The sequence below is a fragment of the Bos indicus genome, chromosome 17, assembly GCF_029378745.1.
Source record: "Bos indicus isolate NIAB-ARS_2022 breed Sahiwal x Tharparkar chromosome 17, NIAB-ARS_B.indTharparkar_mat_pri_1.0, whole genome shotgun sequence".
In the NCBI taxonomy this organism is placed as follows: Eukaryota; Metazoa; Chordata; class Mammalia; order Artiodactyla; family Bovidae; genus Bos; species Bos indicus.
The window spans coordinates 18614561-18635783 of NC_091776.1; the positions used below are offsets into that span (position 1 = coordinate 18614561).

Sequence of the window (21223 nt, forward strand, 5' to 3'; positions counted from 1 at the left end):
CCTGGGGTAAATCCCACTTGATCATGGTATATAATTCTTATTATATGCTCCTGGATTTACTTTGCTAATGTTTATTGAACGTTTTTGTGTCTATACTTGCGGAAGATACTGATCTGAAATTTTCTTGTGATGTCTTTGGATTTTGTAATGTAATTATACATTTTAATCCCAGAATAAATTGAGAATTGTTCCCTCTTCTGTTTCCTATGAGTTTGTGAAGGATTGGTGGTATTACCTCCTTAAATATATTCATAGAATTCATCAATGAAATATTCTGAGCCTAGATTTTCCTTTTTGGAAAATTCTTAAACTACTAATTCAGTTTCTTCACTGGACCTATTCAGATTTTTTTGCTAAGTTTTGTGTTACTAGTTTTGGTAATTGTGTTTCTAGGGATGTGTCTGTTTCATCTAAGCTATTTAATATTTTGGGCATGTACTTTGTAATAGTTTTATGTATGCTTTTAAGTTTGCAAGCCTAGGAGTGATGTCTTTGTTTCATTTCTAATTTTGGTAGCATGTTTCTTCTTTCTTTTTTACTTAGTCATTTTAGGAAAAGATTTATCAGTTTCGTTTTCAAAGAAAAAAGTTTTTCTGTTTTCTACTTCACTGATTGCCATTTTAATCTTTATAATTTCATCCCTTCTGTTTGCTTAATATTTAATTTACTTTTCTTTTTCTAGTTTCTTAAGGTACACGCTTAGGTTATTGATCTGAGATCTTATTTTCTGATACAGGCATATAAAACTATACATTTCCTTCCAAATACTCTTAGTGACCATATGTTTTTATATGCTCTGCTTTTTAAAATTTTAATTCATACTTTCTCATTTCCTTTGTGATATCTTCTTTGACCCATGGTTATTTAGAAATGTATTATTTAATTTTCAGTTATTTGGGGATTCCCTAAATTTCATTATTGTTAATTTCTAGTTTAATTTCCCTGTAGTAAGAGAACATACTTTGTATTTTTTCTCATTTTACATTTATTGAAACATCTTTATGACCTAGTAGGTAATCTATTCTGAATAATGTTCTGTGTGCACTAGAAAGGTATTCTGCTACTGTTGGGTGGAATGTTTTATAGGTATCAGGTCAAGTTGGTTTTTTGTTGTGATTTTCTGTCTGCTGCTAAGTCGCTTCAGTCATGTCCGATTCTTTGCGACCCCATAGATGGCAGCCCACCAGGCTCCCCCATCCCTGGGATTCTCCAGGCAAGAACACTGGAATGGGTTGCCATTTCCTTCTCCAATGCATGAAAGTTAAAAGTGAAAATGAAGTTGCTCAGTCGTGTCCGGCTCTTAGCGACCCCATGGACTGCAGCCTACCAGGCTCCTCCGCCCATGGGATTTTCCAGGCAAGAGTACTGGAGTGGGGTGCCATTGCCTTCTCCGATTTTCTGTCTAGCTTTTCTATTAATTATTGAGAGTGAGATATTAAAATCTATTATTATTGAAGTATCTGTTTTTCCTTTCAGTTCTGTTAATTTTTGCTTCATATTTTTGGGACTGGTGTTAGATGTGATATATGGATATAATAATACACATACATACATTTTATAGTAGTATTTTATCTGGTGTTAGTGTGTGGCTACTCCAGCTCTCTTATGTTTACTGTTTGCGTTGCATATCTTTTTCTTTTTACTTTTGTTTTGAATCTAAAGTGTATCTTACAGACAACATATAGTTAAAATGCTTATTTTAAAAAATTAATGTGACCACTTCTGCCTTTTGATTGGAGAATTCATAATCTGCTCACATTTAATGTTATCATTGAGAGTCAGATTTATGCAGTTCTGCTATTTTCCATGTGTCTCATTTCTTTTTTATTTCTTTCTTTGGCCTCTACTGCCTATTCTGGAGTTAATACTTATCTTACCAGCTATCATTTAAATTCCTTTGTTAGTTTTTTAACTGGATTTTTTAAAGTTATTTTCTTAGGTTGCTTTAGGGATTACAGTGTGTATCTTAATTTATCAGTTTGCTTCAGAATTGACTGATTTAATTATAGTAAAATACAAAAACTTTGCTCTATTTTTTTTCCTGTCCTGTCAATATTGTCATACATATTAAATTTTTATGTTTTAGGAGCCCAACAATATAATTTTACAATATTTTATTTATTTTTTTTTCAATTTTACAATATTTTAATGTAATTGTATGTTTTTAAAAACAGTTAAGAGAAGAAAACATAAAGTTTTAAAAATATTTATCACATATTTACTGTTTATGTGTTCTTTATTTCTTTTTATGTATTGATTTATGGGCTGATTATTTCCTTTCAATCTCATGGGCTTCCTTTTGGATTTCTTGTAAGGAAAGTTTGTTACTAATGAATTATCTCAGTCTTTGTTTCTTGGGCTTGTTTTTATTTTGCCTTTATTTTTGAAGAGTACTTTTGCTGGATATAGAATTCTTTGCTGCATTTTTTTTTTCTTTTAGCATCTTGAATACGTCATCTTCTGCTTTCTGGCCTCCACTGTTTCTGATGAGTAGTTTTGCTTTTTGTGCTTTCAAAATTTTCTGTCCTTAGTCAACAGTTTTACAGTGATATGTCTGGGTGTGGATCTCTTTGTGTAATCCTCTTTTGGATTCAGTAAACTTAAATGTGGTGGTTAACTTTTTTAAACCATTTGGTAAGTTTTATCTATAATTTCTTCACATATTTTTTCTATTCTTCTCTCTCCTTTTTTTCTAGGACTCTCATTATGTGTATGTTGGTATGCTTCATGGTATTCTTAAATCTCTGAGGATCTGTTCATTTAAAATTTTTTTATTTTCTCTTCTTCATAATTGGTGGGCTTCCCTGGTGACTCAGATGGTAAAGAATCCACCTAGAAGGCGGGAGACCGGGGTTCGATCCCTGGGTTGGGAATATCCCCTGGAGGAGGGTATGGCAACCCACTCCAGTATCTTGCCTGGAGAATCCCTATCGACAAAGGGGCCTAGTAGTCTACAGTCCATGGGGTCGCAAGAGTTGGTCACCACTGAGCGACTTTCACACAGCATTGTAATAGCTTCAAGTGCATTGGCTGTTTCTTCTGTCATCTCCAATCCACTTTTGAACTCTGCTAGTGAATTTAAAATTTTGGTTCTTTCTCTTTTTCCCCCCTGCACCCAGTGGCTTTTGGGATCTTAGTTCCCCCACCAGAGCCCTTGGCAGTGAAAGCTTTGTGTCCTAACTACTGGATATCCAGGGAATTTCCTCAAATTTTGGTTCTTAATATTTTTCCACTCTAGAATTGTTAATACTTTTTAACTCCAGGATTTCCATTTATTCTTTTTTAAAAAAATAATATCTGTATGTTTATTGAGATTGCCTATTTTATGAGTTATAGTTGTCATACTTTCCTTTAATTTTTTTAAACATGGTTTTTTTTTTGGAGATGAAATTAAATTTTAGGTAGAAGATGATATCACTGCTATGTTAAATACTAAAATGAAGGTTGTTTTATTTCTAAATTATATTCAATATGTTAATCTGTATTTCATGATATACATAAAAGTATATTACTCATAAATGCTAAATTTCATCTGATAGTTTCTTTTTAAACATAATTAGCAATTTACTTACAATACTATTGTTTACTGATAAGTAGGATCAGTGTACAATTTGAAAGACATGCTATTAATTCTGAAACCTTAGTTCATTCTCTGAACTGCTTATATAATATAAAGTCTACATGTTTATTTGTATTTCTTGCTGCTTAATTCTCTCACAGTAGGTGCTAATGGGTAGAAAAGAGCAGAAGAAGCCAAAGAGAGCAATATAATGTGTTAGAATGGTTATAAAATATAAAAATCTGTATATGAGCCTGCACATTTAGTAGTAGAGTATTTATTCATTTTAGTTCCTTGAGAGATTATAGTAAATAAGATAAATGTAGCACTTGTTTTCATGGAACTTTATAGTCTGTTAGAGGAGACATAGGTTAAACATATTAACAAGATAATTTTAGAGAATGATAAATATAATGAACAAATAAAATAAGGTAAAGTGAAAGTCGCTCAGTTGTGTCCGACTCTTTGCTACCCCATGGACTATGCGGTCTGTGGAATTCTCCAGGGCAGAGTACTGGAGTGGGTAACCTTTCCCTTCTCCAGGGGATCTTCCCAACCCAGGGATGGAACCCAGGTCTCCCGCATTGCGGGCGAATTCTTTACCAACTGAGCCACAAGGGAAGCCCAAAATAGGGAAATGTGATCTCAAATAGAGAATGATGAGGCAGCTACATGGAAATGTGATATAATTTTGGTGGGAGGGGAGCCATGAAGAAAATGTCTCTCTGAAGAGGTGGTATTTGAAGTGAGATCTGCATGATGGGTGAGGAGGATTCAGTCTGTTCATAACCTGGAAGAGCTTTGTAGCCTAGAGAATAGAAGGTGCAGGATAAGCTTGGAGTGTTACAGGAGCAGGACCAGTGTGGCTGGAGCTCAGCAAGCCAGTGAAAAAGAAATTAAGGGATGAATGAGATCAGAGAGGTGGGGTGGGCTTCCACTGGGTTATCTTTATAAAGACCATGTTAGAGTTTAGAGTTTTTTCTAAGTGTGGTGGGAAAACAGTGGAAAAATATTTCAGTGACTTACATTTTTAACTCAGGAGTTAATTTACAGGCTGAAGCCTGAAGCCAACTGATGCAAAGAACCGACTCATTAGAAAAGACCCTGGTGCTGGGAAAGATTGAAGGCAGGAGGAGAACGGGATGACAGAGGATGAGATGGTTAGATGTCATCACTGACTCTATGGACTTGAGTTTTAGCCAGTTCCGGGAGTTGGTGATGGACAGGGAAGCCTGGCATGGGTTGCAAAGAGTTGGACACAACTGGGCAACTGAACTGAACTGATATGGTTTTATTCTTTTTAGCAACTTCTGAGTGTGAGTAAATTTCTGAAGGGTTTTTTATAATGATTTTAGCTTTATAAAGGATAGAAGGGAAAGTAGCTTTTTCCCTGTTTCTTCCTTGAAATTTACTGAAAAATACAACAAAAAAAATCAATATCTGTAAAACTTTGAATTTGTAGTACAGTTGTAGCAGTGGCAAAGATTCTTGCCTAGAAATTAGAGTTCCAGGTGCAATGGAGAAGACGATATTTAGTCAAGTTAAAATAAGCATGCATTTGTTCATAAGTAGTTCAGGCCTCAGAGTGAGAGACTGGGTGCACTTTTCTCCCTAACTACTTCTGCAGGGCCCTTTTTATTTAATATCATGAGAAAGTTTATATTTTGGTTCCAGGTATAATACATATGGTCAAATCTTAATTAAGATCAAAAGCCTATGCCTGAAAAGCTTTGTTTGTTACTAATACAGAGTTGCAGGCCAAAGCTGCTTTCTAAAAGAAAAAAAGCTCAACCCTAGAGAGAGCAAAGGAGAAAGAACTTCTCATGCTGTCAGTTTCTCCCTAAGGCCTGCAGGACTTAATATGAGAGAATTTGTGAGTTAAATAATTAATTCCCTCCTTGCCCCACTCCCCCTTTTTTGGGGGGAAAAGGGAGAAACAGTATGGTTATATAGATGTGATATATATAATTCCCATTTACCATATTTGAACCTTTCTGATTAGCCTATGTTATGAGCCAATAAGTAAGTAGGTAGAGAAATCTCCCAGGGTGGGGTGGGAGAGGTTCTTTGTGATTCTTTCACAGTTTTAATGTTAAAAACAGTTGTATAATCATGAGGCAGAAAAACTTAAAGAGCATAGACTCTGGATCCAGACTGCTTAGGTTGAAATTCTGACTCTCCATTTGTTTGTTGTTTGACCTTGAATAAGTTCCTTTAAAAAAACAAACAAACTCCTGGTGCTTCAGTTTCCCCAGATGTAAAATGGGGAATTATACTTGTTTTGTAGGATTGTGTAGATTTACTGGATGAATACATAAAGCAAGTTTAGAATAATGCTGGCATGGAGTAAGTGCTCTATAAATGTTAACTACTATTATCCCTTCGTTGTTTGGAAGAAGAAAAAATACTCTTAAGCTAGGCTGGTTATTGACTTTCCTTTAGGATAAATTCACACTAATGAATTCATATCCTGTTGAATCAGAATATTAAAAAGGTTGTTGTAAAGAGCAGTTCTTTGCTTCCTTTTAAATCACAAAAGTGAAGAAGTTGGCAGAGGCTTTAGAATGATCTATACTAGGGTCTCTCCTTCAAAAAGAAAAATTTTCCCAGTTTGCTTTGCTGAATAGAGCCTAAGTAGATTTGAGGTTTCTTCTTGACTGGGAATCTGCCATACATTCAGATCACCGCTAGCTTCAGCTTCCCATAAAGCAGTTGCTTGACTACCTTAATCCAGTTGAAACAAGTCTTTTAAGTATCTCCTTTTGGATGTGCAAGAGCTAGAGTGACCAGGCTTAAGACTTTTTAAACATCTGCCCAGTGGTCATGGGATAAGCCAGTAACCTTCTTTTTTTCTTAAATTTTGCTGTGCCAGGTCTTAGTTGCAGCACACGGGCAGGATCTTCGATCTTCGTTGTGGTGTGTGGGATCTTGTTCCCTGACCAGGGATCCAACCCTAGCCCCCTGTTTTGGGAGCATGGAGTCTTGGCCACTGGACCACCAGGGAAGTCCCACGCCAGTGACTTTTGATTGTTACTTTTTCCCTAACCAAGCATCCAAGTACATATTCTTTTATCTGGTTCTTGCTTGATTTGGAAATGTCCTTATTCATAGAATGTATGTGGCTGAACATTTATTTCCACCATTATAGTATTTCTTACAGATAGTTTGTGGGGTAAGAATGGAAATGAATGTTCATTTAAGTTTAGGGTTACTGATTAATGATCAAATCTTTGGGGACTTCCCTAGCAGTCCAGTACTTAAGGCTCCACCCTTCTGCTGCTGGGGACTCAGGTTCCATGCATACCTCTTGGTGCAGCCGGAAAAAAAAATCAGACCTTTGTTGCTTATCTGCATCCTCAAGATAGGTTGGATTCTAAGATGTGCTTAATGTGATCAATTCCTCCTTTATTATGCTTATTTCCTTATTACTGTCCTGGAATTTAAGCATATGTGAAATTGTAATAGAGATTAGGAGGAAAGAATATTAAAGGAGTATAGCTAGGCAGCAGTATCAATTTTGGCTCCAGTGGTAACTGTGGGCAGCCAAGTCATTTTGATTTTGTCTTGCTGTTTCTTTGCTCATCAGTTCTTTAAATAACTCTAATGTTTGATTATTTGGAGTATTTTTAGATGATAATTCCCTCCTAGATTTTCACCATCCTAAAATAAATTGAACAAACCAACATTTGTTACATTATGCCCAGAAACCTGGCCATTGTAGTTCTTTGGTTGATGAAGAAACCAACTGAAACATGCCTGGCAAGCAAAGCATCAAAATACCTTGAACAGAACTTGGATGATGTCACAAATTATCTAAGTTCACTTCTTATCTGTGTGTGATTCTGTGTCTTTTTCTGTGTGTCAAAACTGAGGGCCATGAGTAAATGTGGATTTTAAGATATTGTTATCCCTGGTACAGGACTCTTGAAATGCAGAATTGTTTTTATGCTTGGCTAGTTATCATACTTGATTTTCCAGTTAGCCTCTTCAATCTATTTCTTCTTCTATAAAATGAGCTCTGAGATCTCTTTCAGTAATTTAATTCAGTTTCTTTTGTCTTGTCAATTTCTGGCATCCAATTTATAATATCTAGATGACTCACCTTGCCCTAAAGTAAGTACCATGACAATGACCTCTTGCTGCCCAGATAATTTCCAGCCCTGACTTATGGGCCCAAATATTTGTAAACTATATACTTCTTACACTTAGTTCCATTTTCAGAAGGGGATTCTTCTTTCCTTAAAATATTCATTAGTTTACTTTTTATCCCTTTAAAATGTTGTACTGATTTTTGTTTTAACAAATAACACTGAACATCTCAGTTTGGCATGAGGAGCAGTTAGGTTTTAGGTATAATCATCTATTCTGATACTGCTTTATTCTTAATATGAAGCTTTGGCAGTATGATACAACTCTGATTAATGCTGTCAAAGAGATAGTAATAAGGTCACATTCATTCAGTATTCATAGTGTGCCAGGTGCTTTATATAAAGGCTTAAAAGAACTGAACACACTGACTTCCTAGGATTGTTTCACCATCTTTTTATGGATGAGAATATTGAAATTTAAAGAGATAAATAACTGTCCAAGGTCACATAGAGGTGAGGCCAACAGTCTACAGATTCTTACTGAGTACCTACTGTATTCTGGGAATACAGTGGCCAACAGGCTCTTAAGTTGCACATGCTCTTAAACATAAAGAATTCTGTTAAAATAGTCGTCATTAATATGCGGATAAGTATACCTATTTCATATAGTTATAAGAATGAGAAGACAATGCATAAAAATGCATGATTTCATAACAAAGAAATAAAAAAATAGATATTGATACTATTGAGCCTGTCATTATATTAGCATTATAAACTACATATATAATTCCCATCAGACTTGGTAGATAATTAAAAAAATAGAACAATGAAATATGAATCAAAACTATTTTAGGAATTGAGTTCCAAATTTAAAAGGATTAATTTTACCAATAAAATGGCTAAGAACAGTTAAGGGTTTTTTTGGGGGGAACTAGTTGTGAGTTAAACTGTATATAAGTTTAGATTATCAAGCTGTAGTTTTTCTTATTATGATGATAATGTTAATACTGTATAAGAATGTCTCTTTAATGGGTTAAATTCAAATTTGTAGCATTGTCCTCTCCTTTTAAAGTCTAGTTTACTGACATTTAATTACAAGTAGTGAAATTTATCCTTATATTTCCATGATTTTGACAAATTCAATTTGTATCATTATGCAGTCACCACCACAGTCAAGATGTGAACAGTGCTATCACCCCCAAAAGTTCCTTGTGCCCTTTAAGATCAACTCCTTCCCACTGATCTGTTTTCTGTTCCTTCAGGACCTTTTCTTTAAATGAAATTGCCCTTCCTCTTACTGACCTGTTAGGCTGTTTAGATATAGTTGCTGCACTAGCAAGTAAGATATCTGTGACACTCTGCTGCTACAACTTTGTTACAAATTAGGGATTGCATAAAGAAGTAACTAAATCAGGAAAAAGTGACACAGCCTGTTGGAAAATTGGAAACAAGTTTGTCAATGGTTTAGTATTAATAAATGTTATTTAGTTTACCCAATATATTTGCTGCTGCTGCTACTGCTGCTAAGTCGCTTCAGTCGTGTCCGACTCTGTGCGACCCCGTAGACGGCAGCCCACCAGGCTCCCCTGTCCCTGGGATTCTCCAGGCAAGAACACTGGAGTGGGTTGCCATTTCCCTCTCCAATGCATGAAAGTGAAAAGTGAAAGTGAAGTCGCTCAGTCGTGTCCGACCCTTAGCGACCCCATGGACTGCAACCCACCAGGCTCCTCCATCCATGGGATTTTCCAGGCAAGAGTACTGGAGTGGGGTGCCATTGCCTTCTCCACCCAATATATTTAAAAGGAATCAATTCACGTGAATGGACTTCACATTTTAGGTGTTGTCATTATTATTCAGTTACTCAGTCATGTCTGACTCTGTGCCCCATGAAGTGCAGCATGCCAGCCTTCCCTGTCCTTCACCATCTCCTGGAGTTTGCTCAAACTCATATCCATTGAGTCACTAATGCCATCCAACCATCTTATCCTTTCTCACTCCCTTCTCCTCCTACACTGTAGATGTGAAACTAATAAAATCAGTTTTAAACCTCTCCTTTGACCAACCTCAGTTGTACAAGATTCAGTTCGTTTGCTCAGTCTTGTCCGACTCTTTGCAGCCCCGTGGACTGCAGCACGCCAGGCCTCCCTGTCCATCACCAACTCCTGGAACTTACTTACTCAAACTCAAGTCCATTGAGTCAGTGATGGCATCCAACCATCTCATCCTCCAAATGTTGGAGCTTTAGCTTCAGCATCAGTCCTTCTAATGAATATTCAGGACTGATTTCCTTTATGATTAACTGCTTTGATCTCCTTGCAGTCCAAGGGACTCTCAAGAGTCTTCTCCAACACCGCGGTCCAAACCATCAATTCTTCGGTGCTCAGCTTTCTTTATAGTCCAGCTCTCACATCCATACATGACTACTGGAAAAACCACAGCTTAGATGGACCTTTGTTGGCAAAGTAATGTCTCTGCTTTTTAATGAGCTGTCTAGGTTGGTCATAGCTTTTCTTCCAAGGAGCAAGCGTCTTTTAATTTCGTGGCTGCAGTCACCATCTGCAGTGATTTTGGAGCCCAAGAAAATAAAGTCTGTCACTGTTTCCATTGTTTCCCCATCTATTTGCCATGAAGTAATGGGACCAGATGCCATGATCTTAGTTTTTTGAATGCTGAGTTTTAAGCCAGCTTTTTCATTCTCCTCTTTCACTTTCATCAAGAGGCTCTTCAGTGGTGTCATCTGCATATCTGAGATTATTGATATTTCTCCTGAAATCTTGATTGCAGCTTGTGCTTTATCAGTTTGTCCACAATTAGATAAATTATCCGTGATTCATGACACAGAATGATTTACCCAGTCATTGTTGTTTATTGTGATCACACATGAGTCCATCATTCAGATGAGAACTAGAACTTTTTTTTTTTCTTTTTGGTCACACTGGTGTGACATTCTCCAAGAAATGTTCCCAACCCAGAGATCGAACCTTGCAGGAGGGATCTTAGTTCCCTGACCAGAAATTGAATTTGAGCCCCAGTAGTGAACAAAGCTAGTGGAGGTGATGGAATTCCAGTTGAGCTATTTCAAATCCTGAAAGATGATGCTGTGACAGTGCTGCACTCAATATGCCAGCAAATTTGGAAAACTCAGCAGTGGCCACAGGACTGGAAAAGGTCAGTTTTTATTCCAATCCCAAAGAAAGGCAATGCCAAAGAACGCTCAAAGTACCGCACAATTGCACTCATCTCACACGTTAGTAAAGTAATGCTCAAAATTCTCCAAGCCAGGCTTCAGCAATATGTGAACCGTGAACTTCCTGATGTGCAAGCTGGTTTTAGAAAAGACAGAGGAACCAGAGATCAAATTGCCAACATCCGCAGGATCGTGGAAAAAGCAAGAGAGTTCCAGAAAAATATCTATTTCTGCTTTCTTGACTATGCCAAAGCCTTTTACTGTGTGGATCACAATAAACTGTGGAAAATTCTGAAAGAGATGGGAATACCAGACCACCTGATCTGCCTCTTGAGAAATCTTTATGCAGGTCAGGAAGCAACAGTTAGAACTGGACATGGAACGACAGACTGGTTCCAAATAGGAAAAGGAGTACATCAAGGCTGTATATTGTCACCCTGTTTATTTAACTTATATGCAGAGTACATCATGAGAAACGCTGGACTGGAAGAAACACAAGCTGGAATCAAGATTGCCGGGAGAAATATCAATAATCTCAGATATGCAGATGACACCACCCTTATGGCAGAAAGTGAAGAGGAACTAAAAAGCCTCTTGATGAAAGTGAAAGAGGAGAGTGAAAAACTTGGCTTAAAGCTCAACATTCAGAAAACGAAGATCATGGCATCCGGTCCCATCACTTCATGGGAAATAGATGGGGAAACAGTGGAAACAGTGTCAGACTTTCTTTTTTGGGGCTCCAAAATCACTGCAGATAGTGACTGCAGCCATGAAATTAAAAGACACTTACTCCTTGGAAGGAAAGTTATGACCAACCTAGATAGCATATTCAAAAGCAGAGACATTACTTTGCCAACTAAGGTTCGTCTAGTCAAGGCTATGGTTTTTCCTGTGGTCATGTATGGATGTGAGAGTTGGACTGTGAAGAAGGCTGAGCGCCGAAGAATTAATGCTTTTGAACTGTGGTGTTGGAGAAGACTGTTGAGAGTCCCTTGGACTGCAAGGAGATCCAACCAGTCCATTCTGAATGAGATCAGCCCTAGGATTTCTTTGGAAGGAATGATGCTAAAGCTGAAACTCCAGTACTTTGTTCACCTGATGCGAACAGTTGACTCATTGGAAAAGAGTCTGATGCTGGGAGGGATTGGGGGCGGGAGGAGAAGGGGACGACAGAGGATGAGATAGATGGCTGGAAGGCATCACTGACTTGATGGACGTGAGTCTGAGTGAACTCTGGGAGTTGGTGATGGACAGGGAGGCCTGGCGTGCTGCGATTCATGGGGTTGCAAAGAGTCGGACACGACTGAGCGGCTGAACTGAACTGAGTGAATCCCAAATTCTAACCACCGGGACTGCCAGGGAATGCCTGAGAATTAGAACCTTGACAAGAATTTACATCACATTTATCTGTGTGTGCCTTAATATATTTAAAAGTCTGTAATAGATTTTGGTTGTGTATATTTCTTATTAGTAGGAGTTCTCCTTTCCCCCCCTTTTTGGACGGAGGGGAATTACTTTACCTAGTCTCTTGTCTTTCAGTTTTGTTTTTGGATTCTGTTAAGAATTAAAAAAAAAATTTGTGTAGTCACGTTTAGTAATTCTTTATTTCTTGCTTTCCATGTATTTAGTAATTTTTCCTTAACTGTGAATTCATGAAGATATTCTTTATTTCCTTCTAATTTGAAAAAATTTATGTATTTAGGTCTTTAGTATACCTGTAATTTATTTTGTGAGTGGTGAGAGGTCGTAATTTAATTTTTGTCTTGTATGGATAATCACTTGTCCCAGCATCATTTAATAGTCTTTTTTTTTTTTTTTTCCCATTGATTTTAACACTGCCTCTTTGTACATTGTTTCCAATATGCATGTGTCTTTTTCTGACCTCTGTATTCTGTTACATTGTTATATTTGGTTATGTCTACACCACTACTTACTGTCTGATTACTAGACTAGACTAGGTAGGACAGTTCTTTTCCGGGGGCTTTGTTCACTTTTGCCAGTTTCTCTTGTGTATACTTTCCCCCTCTTAACTATCTTTGCAAGTTTTTTGTGAAACCCTCTTGGGAATTTTGACTGGAAATATATTGAATTTGTTGGGCTTCCCTGGTAGCTCAGCTGGTAAAGAATCCGCCTGCAATGCAGGAGATCCTGGTTCGATTTGTGGGTTTGGAAGATCCGCTGGAAGGAATAGACTACCCACTCCAGGATTCTTGGGCTTTCCTGATGGCTCAGATGGTAAAGAATCTGCCTGTAATGGAGGAGACCTGGGTTTGACCTCTGGGTTGGAAACATCCACTGGAGAAGGGAACAGCTACCCACTCCAGTATTCTGGCCTGGAGAATTCCATGGACTGTATAGTCCATGGGGTCGCAAAGAGTCAGACATGATGGAGCGACTTCCACATATTTGAATTTGTTAGATGAATTTGTTGAGCATTGATATCTTTAAGATATTGAGCTTACCTATCCAACACTGCCAGGGAATTCCCAAGACTTCTTTAATCTCTTTCAATAGATTTATTTATTTTCTCCATAGAGGTCTTTGTTAGGTTGAGTCTTAGATATCTTTGTGCAGCTGGTGGGATTTTAGTTCCTGGACCAGAGATTGAACCCAGGATGTGGCAGTGAAAGCACTGATTCCTAACTGCTGAAATTCCATAACTGCCAGTGAATTCCTAAGTCTTAAGTATCTTATATTTTTGTAGTTATTGTAAATTATATCCTTTTTAAAAATTACACTTGCTGTTTGTTGCTGGTATATAGAAAAGACACTTGATTTTTATATATTGATTTGTATCCACACAAATTGCAAACCCTCTTCTAATATCAAAAGGTTCTTTTGGATTTTCTACAGTATGTAGAGAGTTTTATCATTTATAAACAATGATAGCTTCATTTCCTCCTTGCCATTTCTTATGCTTTTTAATTTTTCCTTATCAAACTCTTCTGGTCAGGATTGCTAGTATGGTTTTGAATTGAAGTGGCAATTGTAGGTATGTTTGTTCTGTTCCCAGTATTGGGGGAAAGTTTTAAATATTTTGCCCTTGCGTCTTGGCAGCTTTTTTCTTTTAATTATAAAATTTTATCAAGTGATCTTTATTGTATCTACCAAGATGATGTATTAATTATTACTACACAACAGATTACCTGCAACATGTGTTGATGGGGATGTGGAGAAATTAGAACCTTCATATGTACTGATGAGAATGTGAAATGATGTCATTTGGCATTTTCTCAAAATGTTAAGCATAAAGTTACTATGTGTTCCAGCAGTTCCACTCCTGGGTATATACCAAGAGAAAAGAAAACATGTCTACACAAAAACTTGTACATGAATTTTTATAGCAGCATTATTTTATAATAGTTAAAAAGTAGAAACAATTTTATACCAATTGATGAATGGCTAGAGAAAATGTGATATATCTCTGCAATGGAATCTTATTCAGCAATAAAAGAATTGAAATACTAATACATGTTACAAATAGATGAATACTGAAAGCATAGTAAGTGAAAAAGTCAGTCACAAAAGTTCACATATTTAAAATCCTATTTATATGAAGTGGCCAGAAAAAGCAAATCTCTAGAGAGAAAAGTAGGTTAGTCTTGCCAAGGACTAGGGGTTGGGGAAGGATAGGGAGGGACTGCTAATGGACATGAGGTTTTTTTTGAGAGGGAGTGCTAAAGATTTTCTAAAATTAGATTGTGGTAATGATTGCATCACTTCATTAATGTACTATAAACTTTTGAGTTATATGCTGTAAGTTGGTCAACTGTATGATATGTAGGTGTTAGTGTTAGTCACTCAGTCGTGTCTTACTCTTTGCAACCCCATGGACTGTAGCCCACCAGGCTCCTCTGTCCATAGAATTCTCCAGGCAAGAATACTGGAGTGGATAGCCATTCCCTTTTCCAGGAGATCTTCCTGACCCAGGGATTGAATCTGAGTCTCATGCATTGCAGCAGATTCTTTACCCTCTGAGCCATCAGAAAGCCCATGATATGTGAGTTATATCTCAATAAAACTTTTTCAAAAGGTAAGTACATATGTAGTTTTGTTAGATATTACCAAATTTCCCTCCCAAAGTGTGCCAATTTGCATTCCCATACATTTACAGTGTATAAATGTACAGTTTTACCAACAGATTATTGTTACACTTTTTAATTTTTACCAATCTGATAGATGAGAGAAATGGTATTTCAATTTTTAAAAAATTTGCGTTTTTCTGTGAGTGAATTTGAACATCTTATGTTTAAGGGCTGCTTTTATATCTGGTTTTGTGAATTGTGTGTTTTTCATATTTCTCTCTTTTTTTTTGGTCCTTAATTCTCTATTTTGTTGTTGTTCAGTCATTAAGTTGTGTTCGACTCTTTGCGACCCCATGGACTGCAGCATTCCGGGCTTCCCTGTCCTTCACCATTCAACCATCTCATCCTCTGTCGCCCCCCCTCTTGCCTTCAGTTTTTCCCAGCATCAGAGTCTTTTCCAGTGAGTCAGCTTTTTGCATCTGGTAGCCAAATTATTGGAGCTTCAGCTTCAGTATCAGTCCTTCCAGTGAATATTCAGGGTTGATTTCCTTTAGGATTGACTGGTTTGATCTCCTTGCTGTCCAGGGGACTTTCAAGACTCTTCATCAGCACCACAGTTTGAAAGCATCAATTCTTTGATGCTTAGCCTTCTTTATATAGTCCAACTCTTACATCCATACATGACTCCTGGAAAAACCATAGCTTTGATTATATGGACCCTTTTTAATATACTCTCTAGATAATGCCAGCTTTTCTTCCAAGGACTAAGCTTTTAGTTTCATGAAAGCAGTTACTGTCCGCAGTGATTTGGAGCCAAGAAAAATAGTCTGTCACTGTTTCCATATTTTCCCCATCTATTTGCCATGAAGTAATAGGACCAGATGCCATGATCTTAGTTTTTTGAATGTTGAGTTTTAAACCAGCTTTTTCATTCTCCTCTTTCACCCTCATCAAGAAGCTCTTTAGTTTCTCTTTGCTTTCTGCCATTAGAGTGGTATCTGCATATCTGAAAAAGTGAAAGTGTAAGTCACTCATTCGTGTCGACTCTTTGCGACCCCATTGACTATATACAGTCCATGGAATTCTCCAGGCCAGAATACTGGAGTGGGTAGCCTTTCCCTTCTCCAGGGTATCTTCCCAACATAGGGATCAAACCCAGGTCTCCTGCATTTCAGGCAGATTAATATCTGAGGTTGCTGATAAAAAAATTCTCTCTTTTAGTAGTCTTTTGTGATATAGTATCCTATTTCCAATATCATAGATTGAATTTTCATTGTTTTTGTACTTTATATAAATAAAATCATACACATAAACTGTTTTGGGGGGAGAATGTGATCTGTATTCTAAGCAACTCAATTATAGTCTGAGGTGAATTTTTTCTGAGTGATACTTAAGTTTGCTATCATTTCTCAGAGTTTTTTTAATCTGGAGAGTTCAGTTAGTGTTCATTATTCAAAGATGTTTCTCTTATTGTTATGCCAACTTCCACCCCTTCTTCTAGTTCCAAGCCAAATGGTGACTCTCTAATGAATTCTCTCTTGAATCTTCCCACCCCCCAGGGCTGATTGGGTGTTCCTTTTTAAAATATTTCCACTGTACTTTGTAGTTTCCTTGCATTTACATTAATGTAATTGCTTTAAGTGTTTCTCCTTACCATATTCTAATCTGTTTGAAGGGTGAGTCCTAGCTTTCTATTTTTGTGTTCCTGGCATAGTGCTGTATTTGGTATATAGTTAAGTGCTTAATAAATGTTACTGAAAGAACTGGTATGGTAGAGAGAAGAAAGAGGTGATGTTATTATAGGGGAAACGTTGTCCTTGGGGGACAGGTAGAATTTGAAGAACCAAAGAAGAGGGCATTCCTGTTGAGAGAAGGGAACCAGCAAAAGGATAGGGACAGGAATGAGCTTGGTCTGTGTAGTGAACAGTGAAGATATTTGTCTTATTGGGACATGTTTGTTTATCCTTGTATTCACCACATCTTTACTGTGTATCTGCTGTATGAAACCCCTGGTTTAGTTGGTATAAATCACAAAGTTTTAAAACCTGGATACACAGGTGTTTAAACTTGGTGCTTTGAGAAAATAGTAAGAAGATAATATTAAGATGGTAGAGAAGCCCTCTGAAGAAAGGCGTTAAGTGTTGGGCTTGATATGGTTCATCGGAGGTGGTAAGTGGATGATCTGCTGGAAACTGTTATTTTCCTGATGTTTTTCTGAGGAAGGTATATAATGTGGATTGGGGGGAGAGAATTACAGAGAATATTGATCCCTTTGGTGATGCAGGTACTTTAAAGCTGAGACCTGTTAAGACAGCTAGGAATTGGCCAAATGGGCAAACAGAGGAAGGATGTCAAGAGAGAAGAATAGAGAGCTGTAAACAACTGTGGCATTAAACAACCACAATGGAGGGGGTAAAAAGGGAAGAGGAGGCTGGACAAGGGAGCATGGATTAGGTTTGTGACTTCCATCCCCATGCATATCAGAATGAACATTTCATAACTTCTGAAAAAGAGACTTAGACCCCTTACTTGTTCTTACTAAATCAGTATGCTTGCAAAGATTGAAATTTCATCGTGTAGGTGATGATGAACTGTTGAAGAATTTTGAGAGGGGCTTGACATTATTCAGTCTTGGTTTACCCTGCCGGTGCAGTTAGATGGACTGGAAAGGAGGGGAGATTAGAGGCCAAGAGGCAAATTCTGAGGCTCTTACAACTTCAAAAAGATGATAAGAACCTCAGCTAGGGCAGATCTTATGAGATTATAGAGAAGAGTCAAGAGTGAAAGAAGATGATAATGATGATGGAAAAAGAAGCCACAGATGCCTTTAGCCTCTGTTTATTAGGCAACTTGTGTAGGCGATGGTGTGGTTTACAGAGCTAAGCACAGTAGGAGAGGTCATACTTTGGGGGAGGTAGCAGAGAAAAAATTTAGTTTGGGACATATTGGGTTTCTCTCACATTTTTATTCATCCCACTTAATGGCTAATCCAAGTGCTCTGATTGGTTTCTCTGGAGTCATTCTTGACTCTTCTCTTGCATTCACACCCCATATCCAGTTTGCTATCCAATTTTGCTTCTTTTATCTACAAAAATTTCTGAAAGCTCGCTGTCGACTCACTACCACTCGGCCCTCACCACTGTCGCTTCCCACCTGATTGTGATATTGGCTTCTGCACTGATGTCTGCTTCCGCCTTGTTCTCCTGCCTGCTCTCAGTCCAGCATCTGGTGAGTGATCCTTTTAATAATCAGGGCGTCTCTCTGCATAAAATCCTCCTTCTCCCTGGATAAAAGTCGGAGTCCTCAGAGAGGGTTTCCCTTTTCCCACCATCCCTTTCTCTTTCCTCTCTGTCATCATCTTCTGTCTTCCTTTTACTCACTTCACTCCAGCTCTCTTGTTGATATTTGAACTACTCAGGCTTATTCCCTCTTTAAGATCTTGAATTTTCCCTTTCCTTTCACTGGGGACCTGCCCTGACTTCTGCCAGTCATTGGCACAGCTCATTCCTACTTCCTGAGTTTTCACTCATGTGTCACTTTTTCAGTGAAATCTTCCTTGATCACCCAGTTTGAAATTGCAACCCTCTTCCTTGCTGAATATTCTCTCCCTTTGGCTCATTTGTCTCCTTAGCCTTTATCACCATCTGCACATGTGTAATACATATTTTGCTTATTTTCTTCTCTCCACACTGGAATTTAAGATGCTTAAGAATAAAGACTTGTGCTTTAAAAAAATATATTAATTTTTTATTGTGTTGGGTCTTTGTTGCTGCATAGGCTTTTCTCTGGTTGCAGCAAGTGGGGGCTACTTCCTTAGTTGTGTGTGGGTCTCTCATTGTGGTGGCTCCCTTGTTGCAAAGCGCAGGCTCTAGGGGGCTGCAGTAGTTGCAGCATGTGAACTCAGTAGTTGCGACTCCCAGGGCTCTAGGGCACAGCTTCAGTAGTTGCGGCCCACAGACTTAGCTCTGTGGCTTGTGGGATCTTCCTGGATCAGGAATTGAACCCTTGTCTCCTGCATTGACAGGTGGATTCTTTACCACTCAGCTACCAGGGAAGCCCAGGACTTTTGCTTTATTCACCACTGTAACTCTAACTGAAAACTACTAGTACATAAAAGGCGCTCAATTAATATTTATTGATTGGTTGAATTAATTAACGTAGTCCTTGGGATATCCTGGAATCGATGCTTGCTGTTTAAGTTTGCAGGGAAGTATAGGCAAGAAAATATCTAGTAGACAAACTGGCACCCATAAAATGGTTTAGACTGGAAGAGAGATTTGAGTGAAGCCAGGGCAGTGTCTAGGATAGTTTAGAGAGAGTGTGAAGATCTGAAGAGGACTAGGGAGGGATGGCGTCCTGGAAATACCTGCCAGGACTGACTAGAGAGTTACTCTCTCCTTAGAGTTATCCAGGCGGGAACCCTAGTCTGGGCCTTGTGCTTTAGAGGTCCTCATCTGGCCTTTTTCCAGCTATCCCGCTCCTGATAGGATGAAGATTTTGAGGGACTAGTCCATCTGGAACCCGTATCTAGATCAAGCTAAGAGTATTTGTATCCTCAAATTCCCTGTCCACGTGGTCCTTCACAGGTCTCTTCCCTGGTTCTCTCCTCTTAGACTGTACCACATGTATGTATCCCTGGCCTAAGGGATGGCCAAGTGGCAGCTGTTTGCAGGCATGTAGGCAGAGGTTAGACATGTTGCTGGGATGTCCACATGTATATATATGAGGCTCCTTGTAGTATGGAGTGGAACCAAAGATGGGATGAGCAAAAGGCAGGCTGCAGGGCAGTGGGGAGTATGGTCTTCGCATTCCCTATCCCCTCCCCCCAGTTGATGTTGAGTCTGAGAATGCCAAATCAGAACTCAGCCTTTTAAGTTTTTATAAAAGTATATATGTCAAGATAGTGGGATAGAATAAAATTTACTAGCTTGTTAGTTTGGTTTATAGCTTTAAAATATTTAGGCATATGGTATATGGGCTTACATTTGTACTCTTAAAGCTCCTTGAAAACTAGGGGTGGGCCTGCAACAGGAAATTGAAAAAGAGTATCTGGAGAGGGAGAAGATAAGATAGTTTCAAGGAGGGAATGAACAACAGTGTCAGGTGTTTCAGAGACATTAAATCCTATGAAGACAGAAATGTATCCTTTGGATTTGATAACCAGAATTTAATAAAATTTCACTTGGTGGTGATGGATACTAAACTTCTGTAGAAGGAACACCTGAGAAATCAGAAAGTGGAGGCACAGTTTAAATGATTTTTTTTTTTTTTTAAGTAGAACTGTATCTGAGAAAGGAAGGGACTAGAGGGCTATGCAGGGTCGTGGAGGAGTCATGTTTACAATGAAAGGGTCTTGTCTGTCCTGGCGGTCCAGTGGTTAAGAGTCCATGCTTTTACTACAGGGGCGTGGGTTAGATTCCTGGTCAGGGAACTAGGATCCCACATGTTGTGTGGCATGGCCAAGAAATTAAAAAAAAAAAAAAAGAGAGAGTCTTATAAATATTTGGATGTTGAGGAAAAGAACCCAGTGTTAAGAAAGAGAAAAATAAGGAAAAAGAAGGAATAATTGATGGAACAAGGCCTAAGATCCAGTGCATCGGTCAGTAGATCAGCTTTAGAAAGCAGAAGGGCTATTTGAGGAGGCTTGGAGTGTTTGGATTTTGTGTGAATGCTAACTTTTGAAGAGTGAGCAAAAAAGTGAATGGCAGGAAAGTTTAACATGCAATAATATATTAATGTTGTTCAATAGTAGTTTTCTGGGTTAGTCTTTTTTTTTTAATTTAAAAATTTGTTTAAGTTTAAATTAATTGTTTTTTTTTTTTATTGAAATTAGTCTTTTTAAACTTGATTTAATACTCCTGGAGTTCTGAAGTTATACTTGCAGCCATGGGTTAAAATCCTCCTATTGGCTGATTGAAATATAGCCCATAATGTGGGGTATAGGCTATGTATGTGGGAATCTGTTGTTGTTCAATAATTGTCATTTAGTGATGACTTAAAACTTTAAGTCTGATAAAAAACTTTTGATTCTTCAGTAGCTTAGAAGTAATTTATTATGTTCATTATAAAATATGTGCCATCAGGCTTGGAGATGATTTGTTGTAGTATAAGTACATATTGTCTGAATCACATCTATTTTGAGTAAAATATTTTTAATAGAGTTATATTAATACTGTTTTTTTCCCCCCACTAGTAGTTCCAGGGAACTGCTGTTTTATATTCTAATTCTTGCCAAATTGTGAAACTAGTGAAGGATGCTTAGACTACTTAACATTCAAATTGTAAGTAAAATTTATTTCTGCTTTTATTATCTGTATGATTAGAAAACAGAAATTGAAAATAATTGTTACTTTATGTGATAATA

General features: G+C 37.7%; 1 protein-coding gene across 6 annotated transcripts in view; it reads left to right on the forward strand.

The window, feature by feature from the left end:
• ELF2 (E74 like ETS transcription factor 2) overlaps positions 1–21223 on the forward strand; it is a 99192-nt gene that overhangs the window by 5031 nt on the left and 72938 nt on the right. For 4 of the 6 annotated variants that reach the window (XM_070769097.1, XM_070769095.1, XM_019977479.2 and 1 more), the window contains exon 2: positions 21053–21140. The exons of 1 other annotated variant lie outside the window; for it this stretch is intronic. The gene's annotated coding sequence lies outside the window, so the exon portion shown is untranslated. The remainder of the gene's footprint in view (positions 1–21052; positions 21141–21223) is intronic. One more of the 6 variants, XM_070769096.1, reaches the window with a different exon arrangement.